Genomic DNA, 13167 nt, shown 5'->3' on the forward strand with positions numbered 1-13167 from the left:
CTAACTCCAGGCTTAGTTCTGTTTCCCACCAAGTAATCATTTTTGTAGAAGAGAAAAATCTCTTTTTTCCTTCTCTTCCTCTTCCTCCTCCTTTCCCTTCTCTTTGTCTCTGTTTCACTCTATTTCTTTCCCTGTCTCTGTGTCTCTGTCAGTCTGTCTATCTCTGCCTCTCTCTCTGTCTCTATCTCTTGGGACCCTGCCAAATTTTCTTTTGGACTCCCAGAAAGGAAGGGAAAGAAAGTTCTCTATCTCTCTCCATCTCTAAGCAGCAATGGTGGATACAACTTGAACATGTGGCAGTAAGAACATATCCTTGCCCAGGAAAGCCTGAGATTGGACCTCAAATACCTAGCTTTTTTTTTTTTTCTGCTTTGCATTTCTTTTCTTAAGCATTGGTAGTGAAACAATGATCCCAAAAGACAGACATTTCCAGTCTTGGCAGATGCTGTAGTCAAGAATTCCTGGGTTCCTGAGTCAATGCTGGCTCCCCGGCAGGAGGTGTTTCCTGTGACTATACCACTTCTCAGAAGAGAAGATGACCATTGCCAGGAAGATGCTGCAGCTGAAAGGAAAAAGAAAGTCAAGCCAGATTTTGGCTGGTTGGAAGATCTGGACCATGAGAGCTGCTTAGGCTGGGAGGTGGGAGATGGAATGAAATATCTGCTCAGGAGTCCTAGAGTTGTATTTACTTCCAAGAAGTATATATAAATGGTGTGATGTGTTTTTATATTTTAAGTAAGTGTTAATGTATGCTTATGAGTCTTATGTTTTAAGTATTTCTTTTGTGGGGGAGGAAGAAAATAGAAATTTAACCTCTGGTTTCTACTTTGTACATTTGAGTAGCTTTTCTGGAAAGCGCTGACCCTCTCAATCTGTTTTCAGAAACACCCGACACATGAGCCATACTTAAATTTTGTTGAAGAGATTTCACTGACTCAACCCACCCAGGTTGGGGGATAATGAGCCAGAGATTGTGGAAGACAAGAACAATAACTCTGACCCTCTCTGCATGGGGTTAGGCTCACCCAAGATGGGAAGCAATCAAGATTGAACGCAGAGCTGGAGCCCCTTTTCTGGGAGGGGGCCCCCTGTGCCATGGGTAACCCAGGAATCTCCTCTACAGCATCCTCTCCTTGGATGCTTCTAGTGGTGATAACAGTAATGACGGCAGACTTTATGGAGTGCTTTATGGGTTGGAAAGTACTTTACAAACGTTATCTCACCTAGTTCATTCCTTTGTGAGGCAGCCAGCTCTACTTGGAGGCAGCTCTGACTATCAGAAAATCCCCCCCACATGTTGAACCGAATCTGCCTCCCTCCGATTCCTTCCCTTGGCCATTACCCCTAGCAACTTGATAAAAGAGTTCTAATCTCTCTTCCATCTGACAGTCCTTCATATACATGAAGAGAGCCACCACATGTCCCTCCTTCTCCAAATCTTCCTTTTTTCAAGTTAAAGCTTTCTGGTTCTTTCAGCTGCTTCAGGCATGGTCTCCAAAGAGGTCAGTACAGAGCAGAAAGACCACTAGTAATAGAACATAAAACCCTAGGTTAAAACCTGCCTCTGTGGGGTATGGCTGCGTGGCTCAGTGGATAGATAGCCAGGCCTAAAGATGGGACAAATCATATACATCCTAGCTGGTTGACTCTGTGGAAGTCATTTAACTCCCTTTGCCTAGCCATTACTGCTCTTCTGCCATGGAACCAATACACAGTACTGATTCCAAGCCAGAAGGAAAGGGTTCTTTTAAAAAAAAGCTGCCTCTGATACTTGGAACCTATGTCATATCGAACAAGTCACTTCAATTCTTTGGGCTTCAGTTTCCCCCAACTATAAAATGAAAGTTCTGGATTAGGTAGTTTCTGAGCATCTAGCTCTTTGAGATCTAGAATCTTTCTGAGGATATATTAAATTTTCATAAGACTTAGAATTGGAGGGAACCTTGAAGAGTTTCTAGTTCGACCCTTATAGAGGAATAAACAAAGATCCAGAGAAGGTGATTTGTCCAAAGACAAATTAGGATTAGGATGCAGCAGAGTTGAAATTGGAGCCCATGTTTCCTGATACCAAATCCATTACTTTTTCTAGAACATGAATTTTCCAGCATCCCTTTTTAAAAATTTCTTAGCATTGATACCAAGTATTGGTTTTGAGGCAGAAGAACAGAAAGGCTTAGGCATTTGGGTTAAGTGACTTGCTCAGGGTCATATAGCTAGGAAGTGTCTGAGACCAGATTTTACCCAAGAGCTTCCATCTCCAGGCCTGGCTCTCTATCCACTGAACCACCTGCCTCTGTCAGTGTTGCTCTTAAAGTATAGGATAATTCTCTTTCCAATTCCATCCCTTGTTCAAAGCCCAGTAAAGGTTAATTATCTTAGCCCAACAGTGATACATTTAAGGGTCCTCTTTGCATTGATCAAACTTACAGACTGAAACTTGGTGTTTCTGACCTCATCTTTCCTGATCATCTTATACTCTGATTTTCCTAAAATAGCACTGGGAAAGCATGGTGTAGTCCATTTATTTATTTATTTTGAAAAATTTTACATTTGGAGTTAATGACAGAGTTCCAAAGCTGGCTTTAATATTTCCTAACTATGGAATTATGGGCATGTCACATAATTCTCTGAGCTTCAGTTTACTCATCTATAAAATAGATTTGGATCTGATGACCTCTATGGTTCCTCTGCCTCTAGACTTTATGCTTGTATGAACCTTAATTCTGGGGATAAGGGATTTGAAGGGAAGAAGGAATTGTGTTGAGGGATTAGCCATCCAAAGATAGTATTCTATGGTGGAAAAAAAGTGTAGAGGCTAATTGAGGGAGAATGGCAGAAAGAGTCAGGGCATGAGGATTATGTGAAGGGAAAATGATCTGGTTGTGTGGCAGCACAGAGGGGAGGAAGAGGAGATCATGGGAGAACAGACATATGCAGTAGATATGAGTTGGGTTAGAATATGGTCAATGGCCAGTAAATTTGGGAATTTCAGCTCAGCTTTATCCAGGCTGTGAACGACAAGAGAAAGAGAAGGGGGTGGCCATTACAATGTAGTTGTGCTTTATTTTTCAAATGGATCATTGAAATAAAGAACACCCTGTCTCCCTGCTTACCTTCACCTTCCCTCCTGTCAACCCCTCAGAGCCTCACCTCCTTTGGAATGCTAGGGTGGAGAAGAGAAGCTAGTGGGAGTGTTGGGTTGGGTATAGGAGAAGCAGAGCCACAAAGCTCCTTCCTCACAGGCATAAAGTGGTGGCAGAAAGCCAAGGTCCCTGCCAAACAGAAAGGGGAAGCCACTGCTTCAGATTACACAGCAAATCAGAAATGGAGCCTGGAACATAAGCCTCAGGACAGGAAGGGACCGTAATCCATCCTGTCCAATCCCTTGCATCTTGCACAGGGAATAAAGTGTTGGATTTAGAATCAAGAAAACCTGTGTTCAAATCTTGCCTCAGACATTTACTCACTGTGTGACTCTGGGCAAGTCTTCTAACTTCTTTCTGACTCACTTTTCTCACCCATAAAGTGGCGACATCTAACATGGATGTAGCTCTTCTTGAACTCAGATTCTCTGATGCTTCTACTCTGAGCTCCCTCCAAATCCAAGTTACCAAATCATTGCCTTTGTTCCTAGGAGAAGCATCCAGAAGAAAGACCAGATAGATGGAGAATCTGCTCATTGCAGCCTCTAGGGCTGGCTAGATGTTGGTAGGATGGATGCATAGAAACTTTTTTTTTCTTTCTTCCTCCTCACCCTGATGGGATTAGATGTGCCTTGCAAGGTTGCCTTGTGTCAGTCAGAATGAGGTGTCCATGCCGTGACTTGGCGGGAACTCTTATCCGTCTGGCATCCTCATTTGCAGTGACATCTTTCATTTCTTCATTCTGTAATTGCCTTGCTCAGTGACTCACTGGGGTTGCCTCCTGTGAGTCTGGCAGCTCTTGGCTCTTACTCCTGGAACCCCCTATTGAAGCCCTGACCAGGGCCTCTGGGATGAGTGCCAGACCCCTCCCGACTTACCTCCTTAATCTAGAGGGAGAGTCCTGAACATACCCCCTGCTGAAAGGCAGAGAATCATCTTTCTGCACAAGGTTCTCCTCTTCTTTCCTCCTTCCTCCCTCTGTTATCTCCAGCTTTTTTTTTTTTTTTGAGGCTGGGTCTCCCTATCTCAATTCAGCTGGAAGTATAGCATCTATTCCTCTCTAGGCCCAATGCCACTGCTGGTCAGCATGGAAGCTTTGACCTACTTTGATTCTCCCTTAAGCCAGCTCACCCCTTCTTCGGTAGCCTGGTTCCTCAACACCCCTCTTGGAGATCCACTCTATGGGTGTCAGACTACATGCTGATATAAGGTCAGTTTTAGCCCTACCTCAGCTGAATTCAAGGGATCCAACAGCCTCAGCCTCCCCAAATATCAGGGACTGCTCTACAAAGCCATGACCATTAGTCCTAATCATTAATGTCTTCTTCTCTAAGTCTCCCTTCCCACTACCCCGCATATCTCTTGTATTTACCAAATAAGTGCCCTTTGTCTCCTTTATTGGAATGTAAGCTCTTTGAAGGCAAGGACTGCCTTTTGCTCCCCCCCCCCCCCCCCGGTGTATTTCCAGGGCCCAACACAGTGTTCTGAACATATTTGATTAATAAATGTTTTTTGATTGATCTGGCAGAACCTTCCACCTGGCTACCCCACAGTCAGGATTCCTTTAACTACCAGCTCACCTGTTTAAATCAGTAAAGCACAAGGTGGTTTGCTGCTTTCCACTAATAACTAACAAGGTCTTTAACAGATCTCTTTGAATCTCTTTTAACTCTTATTTCCTAAGTTGTAAAAAATCAGTGAATGGAACTCTGGTCATGGGTCAGGAAGAACTGATTTCAAGTTTTGCCTCAGACACTTAGGAGCTATGTGACATTGGGCTTGTGGCCTGAAGGCCAAATGTGGCCCATAGTACTATTTTTATATTGCCAGCTGACCCTTGATCTATATCACAGGGCTCTTGTGAAGAAAGTGTTGTTTGAACTCTATAAAGTTCTTTTTTTTTTCCTTTTCCTCATGTTGTGAAAGAAGACATATTATTGCACATGTAAGAAAAAACTCAAGAAGGAAATAAGGCAATAAATGGCATGGTTCGACCTGCATTCATACTCTGACAGTTCCTTCTATGGCTGTGGAGAGCTCTTTTCATTATGAGTCCCTTGTGGTTGTCTTGGGTCCTTGCACTGAGGATAATAGTTTAGTCCTTTACAGTTGATCATAGCACCATATTTCTGTTACTGAACACAATGTTCTCCTAGTTCTGCTCACTTTTGCATCCATTCACACAAGTCTTTCCCAGGTTTCCTGAAATCACCATTCTTCATTTCTTATGGTACAATAGTATTCCATTATAATCAGGTACCACGATTTGTTCAACCATTCCCCAATTGATGGACATTCCTTCAGTTTCCAATTTTTTGCTGCTACAAAGAGAGCTGGTATAAATATTTTTGTACACGTAAGTCCTTTTCTCTTCTCTGTGTTCTCTTTGAGAACTCTGTAAAGTTCTAAAGAAATGTGAGCCACTGAGATCACTGAGTCCAAGTCTTATTTAATAAATGAGGAAACAGAGAAAGAAAAGGGATTAATGAGTATGACAGACCTAGGACTCAAATTCAGATCTCCCCATAATCAAGTCAACAAGCATTTCTTAAGCACCTACAGTGTGTTAGGCATTGAGCAAAGTCCTGCAGATACAAAGAAAAAACAATTCTTGCCCTCAAAGAGCTTACAAGTCTAACAGGGGAGACAATCTGTAAAACAAGATCATGACAGGATAAATTGGAGATATTCTTGGAGGGAAGGCAATCAGGTTAAGTAGGACTGGGAAAGGCTTCTTGTAGAAGAAAGGATGTTAGTTGAGACTTGAAGAGTCAGGGAAGCAAGGATACCCAATAAAATGCTCTTTTTAGTGCACTCCAGTGATTATCTAACACTCCCTACCTCTAACAGATGTAATGCTTTCTGATCCATTGTGTAACCTTGGGTCAAGTACTGAAAGGTACTTAACCCTTCAGTGTCCCAGAAACTAAGACAGTAAGTCATAGAGCAAATGCCAACATCTATTTTGGTAGAGGGGGTTTCCTCATTGGGAGTTCCCTAGACCGATACTGGGGGGAAACTTTCAAATGGATATATATTTTTCCTGTATCAAACCAAATATATTTATTGCCTAATATAATTTCAAAGGAAACAACAAGATGTAGTGGAGTAGATGAAGTTATCAAAGACTAGGATTCAAATCCATCTCTGAATTTTGTGATTTCGGGCAAGTCACAGTCTCTCTCTAAGCTTCAATTTCCTTCTTTATAAAATGAGGATGATTTTTGATTTTATTCCCACTATCTACCTCACAGGATTCTTGTGAGGATCAGTGAGATAATGTATGTAAAGTGCTTGGTCAGCCTCAAAGTGCTTTAAAATGTCATTTTGTCCTCATCCTTATCATCACCATCCTCATTATTATGATGAACAGTGAGCCAGATGTTCCTCCTTGCTGATCTTCTGAGATATAACAACCAACCCTCAAAAGCACCCTCCCATCCAATTCTAGGCAAGAGACAATCATCCATCCTCAAACCCTCTTACCTGAATGAATCTTTTTGTGCTATGTGCCAGGGGCAATCCAATATATGAGCGATAGAGGAATTGGTTCTTGACCAACCCTAGTGCAGGAGGCGATCACATAAAGTAAGGAGCAGACAAGAGAGCATTAGGCTAAATATAAGAAGCTGTATATATTTTGTGTGGCTTTATGAAGTTTTAAAAGGGGAAGAGGCAGCTACCACTGGATGACTGAATAATGCCTACCCCTGTTTGGTCCTTAAAAAGCTTGCTCACTCTTCAGTCAGTCTAGGCAGGAAGGAGACATGCAGTTTCAGAAAGACATAGACATGGGGAAGGTATTATTAAAGTCTGGAAACAGCCTTAAGGGGCTAGATCTCTGGCAAAAGAAAAGAAAGTTGACTGTGGATTCAAGAGTGAACTAGGAGGATTCAAAACCATTCCTTGTATTTAAAATCAATACTACTCTCCTGCCTCTTTAGTGTAAGTGGTATTAGTTTCACTAGCTGACTCTTCAAATGAAAAAAAAAAAGGATGCAATTAAAAAATTTTTTTTAGAAAATATGGAGTGCTGCACAGAGGTCAGTTATTGCTGATTTTGGAGCAAGTCGCAAGTTCTGCCTGGTCCTGTTGCTTCACACAAGCTTATCACATAATTTGGAAAAAAAAAAACTTTCACCAGCTCTTCTTAGGCCTGGCTTTGCTCCTCCACACTATGCCATTTATTCAAGGATCTTGCATCTAGAAGTTGTCACCTGAAGGTCACAGTCAGTGATGAAGCAAGAGTGCTTGAAAGCACGTAAAGGGTAATAAAATAAAATGTCTAGAAAAATTGGTTAGTTGGTCAAAAAGCATTTATTAAGTACCTATTATGTGGCAAGGAGGGGACACTAGTGCATTGTTGGTGGAGCTGTGAATTGATCCAACCATTTTGGAGAGCAATTTGGAATGATACCCAGAGAGTTATAAAACTGTGTATACCAGCAGTACCATTGCTGGGTCTGTTTCCCAAGGAGATGAGGGGGAAAAAAGAGTGAACTAGCTCTGGCAATTGAGAGTCAAGCTTCAGAAAGGAGCAGTGACAGAGGAATAACAGCTGAGTTATTCAGCCAGGACAGATATTGTGCCCAGGGTGGGGAGAAGTGTGAAGATTCCAATCAGGAAAGAAAGGGCACTGGGACCCTGTAGTATTGGAAGCATGAATTGTCCTGGTCACATATATTCCAGTCCCAAATGTGTACCTCATCACTAGTATAGTCTACATTTATGATCATTTCCCCTACTGATGCTATGAGTGCTTACATGAGACTGAGCCCCAGATTTATGGAGAGGGGATTTTTTTTATAACTACTATTATTAGGATTCCATTTTAGTGAATGCCTTTGCTTTGAGCTAATTTCATTTGTGCTCTGATTATTAAAGGTAAGTTCACTGGTAGGGGCTCCTAAGCCAGAGCTTTAAGAACTAGGAATCACAGAATGTTTTTAAGGGGATCCAACATGCAAACTTGTGAATGATGAGTTAAAGAGATACAGCAGGGGGTGTGTTACATATTTTTATCTCCCATTCATAGGAACTCTGCTCTTAGGATCATAGATGTAGAGCTGGAAAGGACAACAGGGGTCATTTAGTCTAACTCCCTCTTTTCACAAATGAGAAAATGGATATTCTTATTTAATTCTTTAGTCATAATCTTTTTGCTCAGATCTTGGCAGGACTCTTTTTTTATAGAATTAAAGTAAAGAAATAAAATAATTGTAAAAAACAAATATTTACCAAATGGAATTACATTGCACTAAATTTAATTAAATTAAACCAAACTCAGTATAGGTAAAAGTGTTATGAATTTGGAGTCAGGAGACCTGGGTTTGACTTGGTTCTACTCCTTTCTTGCTCTGTGATCTCGGACAACCCCTCTCTCCAGGCCTCAGTTTCCTCATCTATAAAGTGAAGAAATTAGACTACACAATCTCTAAGCTCCCTTCTACCTCTGATCTTCAATGAAATGAATTGAATAGTGCAAGAATCTGTGATGTGTAAGCATCAAAAAGAACTGCCAGGTGTTTCCCAGGAGTTGGCCATGATGAGCCTGGTGAAATGAACCTGCTGTGTAGATTTTTCAGGTTGAGTTAAATAAAAAATGGAGCTCAGAAGATTTTTTTCAAACCTATCAGCAAGGCTAACTTATTATGTTTGCAGCAGTATCTATCACTCATTTCTTGGATTTCATTTCATTCATATCAGACAGCAACCCATTGGGGAATTTCTGTTTTGGGCCCTCACTCTCCTGATTGGAGATGGCTTCTCCAAGGAGACTTGGGAAAACCCCAGCCCATATTTCACTTTATTACCTTCTTTATTGCCTCTTCCTTTACAATAGCAGGTCTTAAAGAATGGTCTTCGACCCCTTGGGAATTCCAAAATCTTTTCAGGAGATCCATAATGTCAAAATTATACTAAGAATTTAATTTCTAATATGGTAGCTATCAATAGATATCAATAGTAGATGAGCTGTGGATAGAGCACTGGATCTGAAATCAGGAAGGTCTGAATTCAATCAAATATGACCTCAGATACTTGCTAGTTATATGACAGTGGGCAAGTCCCTTCACCCTCTTTGCCTCAGTTTCCTCATCTGCAAAATGAGTTAGAGAAGAAAATGGAAAACCACTGCAGTATCTTTGCCAAGAAAACCCCAAACGGTGTCATGAAGAATCAGACATGATTGAAATGACTGACATGACTGAACAAAACAACAAAATATGGTTAGATATAACCCACAGAAACAAAAGCTTTTTGGGGATCCTCAATAATTTTTGAGAGTATAAAAGGTATTGAGGTCATGAAGTTTGAGAACCACTGCTCCAATAACATTCTCACCAACCATATTAGCCCATGTTCTTTTCTCTCCTTTTCCCCACTCATGTCCTGGAACCTTGAACCATAATCAGATCAAATCTACCATCATTCCTAGATCGAATGTGTCAGTCTATACCCATTTGGTTCTATTCATTGTTCCCTTAGCTTTGTGCAGTGGCAGCATCGTAGCCAATTAGGTTTAACTGAGGTGCCATTAATGCTAATTGAAAACTAATTATTCCCTTAATTTTCAGAAAAAGCTCCCTCTGTCCCCCACTCTCATATATATATATATATAGTATCCTTCTATTAGAGTGTATGCTCCTTGAGGACAGGGAAGGTCTATGCTTTTGTATTTGTATTCCCAGTGTTTAGCACAGAGCTTGGCATATTTTAAGTGCCTGATACATTCTTCTTCATTCATTCCTCTATTTGTGAAATGTTCTGCATCTCTACAGCATAAACCAAAGATTTTTCAATTACTTGTTTACGGAGATGATGGGAGAAATCAAACCACATAATTTGCCCCCTCAATCCTACCTCAGGCAACATCTTTGTCTGGGTCCAAATTATCTGGGTTAGCTATCTACAATGATCCAATTAGGTAAATGACTGTCAAAACAGTTTAATCTTGTTTAAGCAATAGACTCATATAAAATCATAGTTAATGCTTTGAAAGGGACCCTAGAATGTTGAGTATAAGAGCTGGTAGGGACTTAGAACATGGAATATGGAATGTCAGAACAAGAAAGGAGTCGAGAGAAAAAGTGGTGGTTTTTTAAAAATTATTTCATTTATTTTTAAAACCCATATCTTACATCTTAGAATCAAGGTTGTATATTTGTTCCAAGGCAGAAGAAAGGTAATGGCTAGGCATTGGAGGTTAAGAGATTTGCTAGGAAGTGTCACACAGCTAGGAAGTGTCTGAGGCCAGATTTGAACTCAGGCTTGGCTCTCAATCCACTGAGCCACCTACTTAGCCCTTGTTTTTTAAATGAGAAGCACTCTCCCGTGGGTCTGCCTGATTCTCCAGCTCACCATGGACTGGAATGGGGATTCTTGTGGTACCAGATTTTTCTTCTCCAAACAAAACAGATGATAGCTTATTGGTGAACATCTGCATCCCACAAAGCATTGCCCAATGGAAATAATAAAACCAGATCAGTTCTCATTGAAATGTACACACTTTCCAACCTTCGATGGCTGTCTACCCAACTACCAGCGCACGATCTTGACTAAATTGCAAAGGGTCCTTTCTGGGCATCATTAGCATTTGGCTCACAGTGAACACTGGGAATTCATACATTTCTGGTATGTACCTCCTTGTGCAATGACTGGAATTCTGTAATTACTCTCACGGACCTCAATCTTTTAAGTGCACCATGCTCACGAACTATTGGGAGCTATTTCAGTAGCTCTACCGTTTTAGCCTCTAGCAATCAATGCTCTGGGAAAATACTTCTCTGGCTAGGATATGACCCATCTAGCAGTAGGACTGCTTCAAATACTATGCTTCTGTGTTTAGTGTATTATTCTAAAGCCCTTCCTTTTTTCCATGTCCCAGTTATAGTGAGCCAGATTGCTCAGCCATCCCTATCTCAAAACCCTTGATTCTAACCATTAAGCTAAGTCATTCCTATACATGCAGTCCCAGCTGTGGATGTTAGTGGACTGAAAGCCCAGAATAAGTATGACGTGGCAGCTAAAAAACCTAATCTCAGGCTGCATTAATGACAAAGTAAGTGCTGTCTGCTCCTTCCTTCCTGTTTCAAATGAAGGCATTGCCCTTCTTCTTAAGGCAAACCCCTCTCCATGTACAAATAATCCAGTTCCATCCTATGTTCTCCAGCAGATTGGCCCCTCTATAATCCCTATTCTCTCCCTCATCTTCAATTTCTTCTTGTCTATGGACTGCTTCATGGCTGCCTACAAACACGCCCATGACTACTCCATTCTCAAAACACATTCACTTGATTTATCCCTGAGATTATACTATATTTCTCCCCGCTTTTGTAGCTAAACTTCTTGAGAAGGTGATCTACAATCGATGTCATCACTTCTTTTCTTTTCCCTCTTTTCATTTTTTTTAAGCCTATACCTTCTGTCTTAGAATCAATACTGTAGCTATGTGACTCTGGGCAAGTCATTTAACCTCTATCGTCTAGCCCTTACCACTCTTCTGCCTTGAAACCAACACACAGTATTGATTCCAAGACAGAAGGTAAAGGTTTTAAAAAAAGATTGAATGTTAGTGAGAATGTGGGAAAATATAAATACTCATAAATGGAGGAACTGAACTGGCTCAATAGTTTTAAAAGACAATTTGTTTGGATTCTAAGATGGTAGGCGAGAGTTAAAAAAAAAAAAAAGAACCACTACTGTGTATTGGTTTCAAGGCAGAAGAGTTGTAAGGGATAGGCAATGGGAATCAAGTGACTTGTCCAAGGTCACACAGCTAAGAAGTGTCTGAGGCTAGACCTGAACCCAGGATCTCCTATCTCTAAACCTGGTTGTCTAGTCACTGAGCCACCTAGCTGTCCCTCTTCTCACTCTTAACTCTCTACAATGTGGCTTCTAAACTCATCAATCACCTGAAACTGCTCTCCCCAAAGTTGATCTCTCAATTGTCAAGTCAAACAGTTTTTACTCAGCCCTCATCCTTCTTGGCCCCTCTATAGCCTTTGACACTGTGATCACCCTCTTCTCCTTGAGATTCTCTTCTCTCTAGGTTTTCATGACATGATTATATCTCTCTAGATCCTCTTCCTTTTACTGTTGAGGACACCATTATTCTACTGGTCATCCAGGCTCCCAAACTTGACCCTTACTTTTTCTCATCCTCCATATCTAATCTGTTGTCAGGTTGTGTCCATTTACCTTAGTAACATCTCTTAGATAGGTTTCTCTCCTCTAAAGCTGCCATTACCTGGTGCAGGTTCTTAAAACTTCATGCCTTGATTATTTCCATAGGTTGCTGGTTGACTTCTCTTCTCCAAATCTCTACTCCAGCTGATCCTCCATTTATCTGGGCAAACTGACCAGTATCTAATAAATGCTGGTGGTCTGTAACTCCTCCAGGCTCAATATGAAATCCTTTGGCTTTAAAATCCCTCAATGACTTGGCTCCTTCCTACCTTTCCAGATTATACTTTACTCAGCTCTATATACTCCATGGACCAATGACACAGACCTCCATGCTGTTCCTGCCACAAGACACTGTCTTCTTATTCTAATCATTTTCTCGGGTTGGCTCCCAAGCCTGGAGCTCTCTCCTCCTCTAATAATGATAACAATAACAATAATAGCTAACATTTATATAGTGATGATTATGTGCCAGGCATTGTGTTAAGCATTTTAAATGTATTGCCTTATTTGATTCTCAAAACAACCCTAGGGCCTAGGTGCTATTATGATCTCCATTTTTACAGATGAAAAAACTGAGGTGACCAGAGATGGTGTCTTGCTCAGGGTCGCATAGCTGGTCAGATTTGAACTCAGATCTTCCTAATTCAAGGTCTGTCTATCCACTGTGCCACCTAGGTGCCCACACTTCTGAGATTCCCTGGCTTCCTTCGAGTTTCTGCTAGAGCCCCACCTTCTGCAAGGAATCTTTTCTAGTCCCCCTTTAATCACAGGAGATAAGATGATCTCCAATTTATCCTATTTGTTTGTACATAATTGCATCTTGTCTCTCCCGTAAGAG

At 41.1% G+C, this 13167-nt stretch overlaps 1 non-coding gene across 1 annotated transcript; it reads left to right on the plus strand.

The window, feature by feature from the left end:
* Positions 1 to 9627: 9627 nt before the first annotated feature.
* On the plus strand, positions 9628 to 9762 carry LOC123238574. The gene has a single exon (XR_006505712.1). It is a non-coding gene; the product is annotated as a U4 spliceosomal RNA (small nuclear RNA).
* Positions 9763 to 13167: the final 3405 nt, after the last annotated feature.

The sequence above is a fragment of the Gracilinanus agilis genome, chromosome 2 (genome assembly GCF_016433145.1).
Source record: "Gracilinanus agilis isolate LMUSP501 chromosome 2, AgileGrace, whole genome shotgun sequence".
Taxonomy (NCBI): Eukaryota; Metazoa; Chordata; class Mammalia; order Didelphimorphia; family Didelphidae; genus Gracilinanus; species Gracilinanus agilis.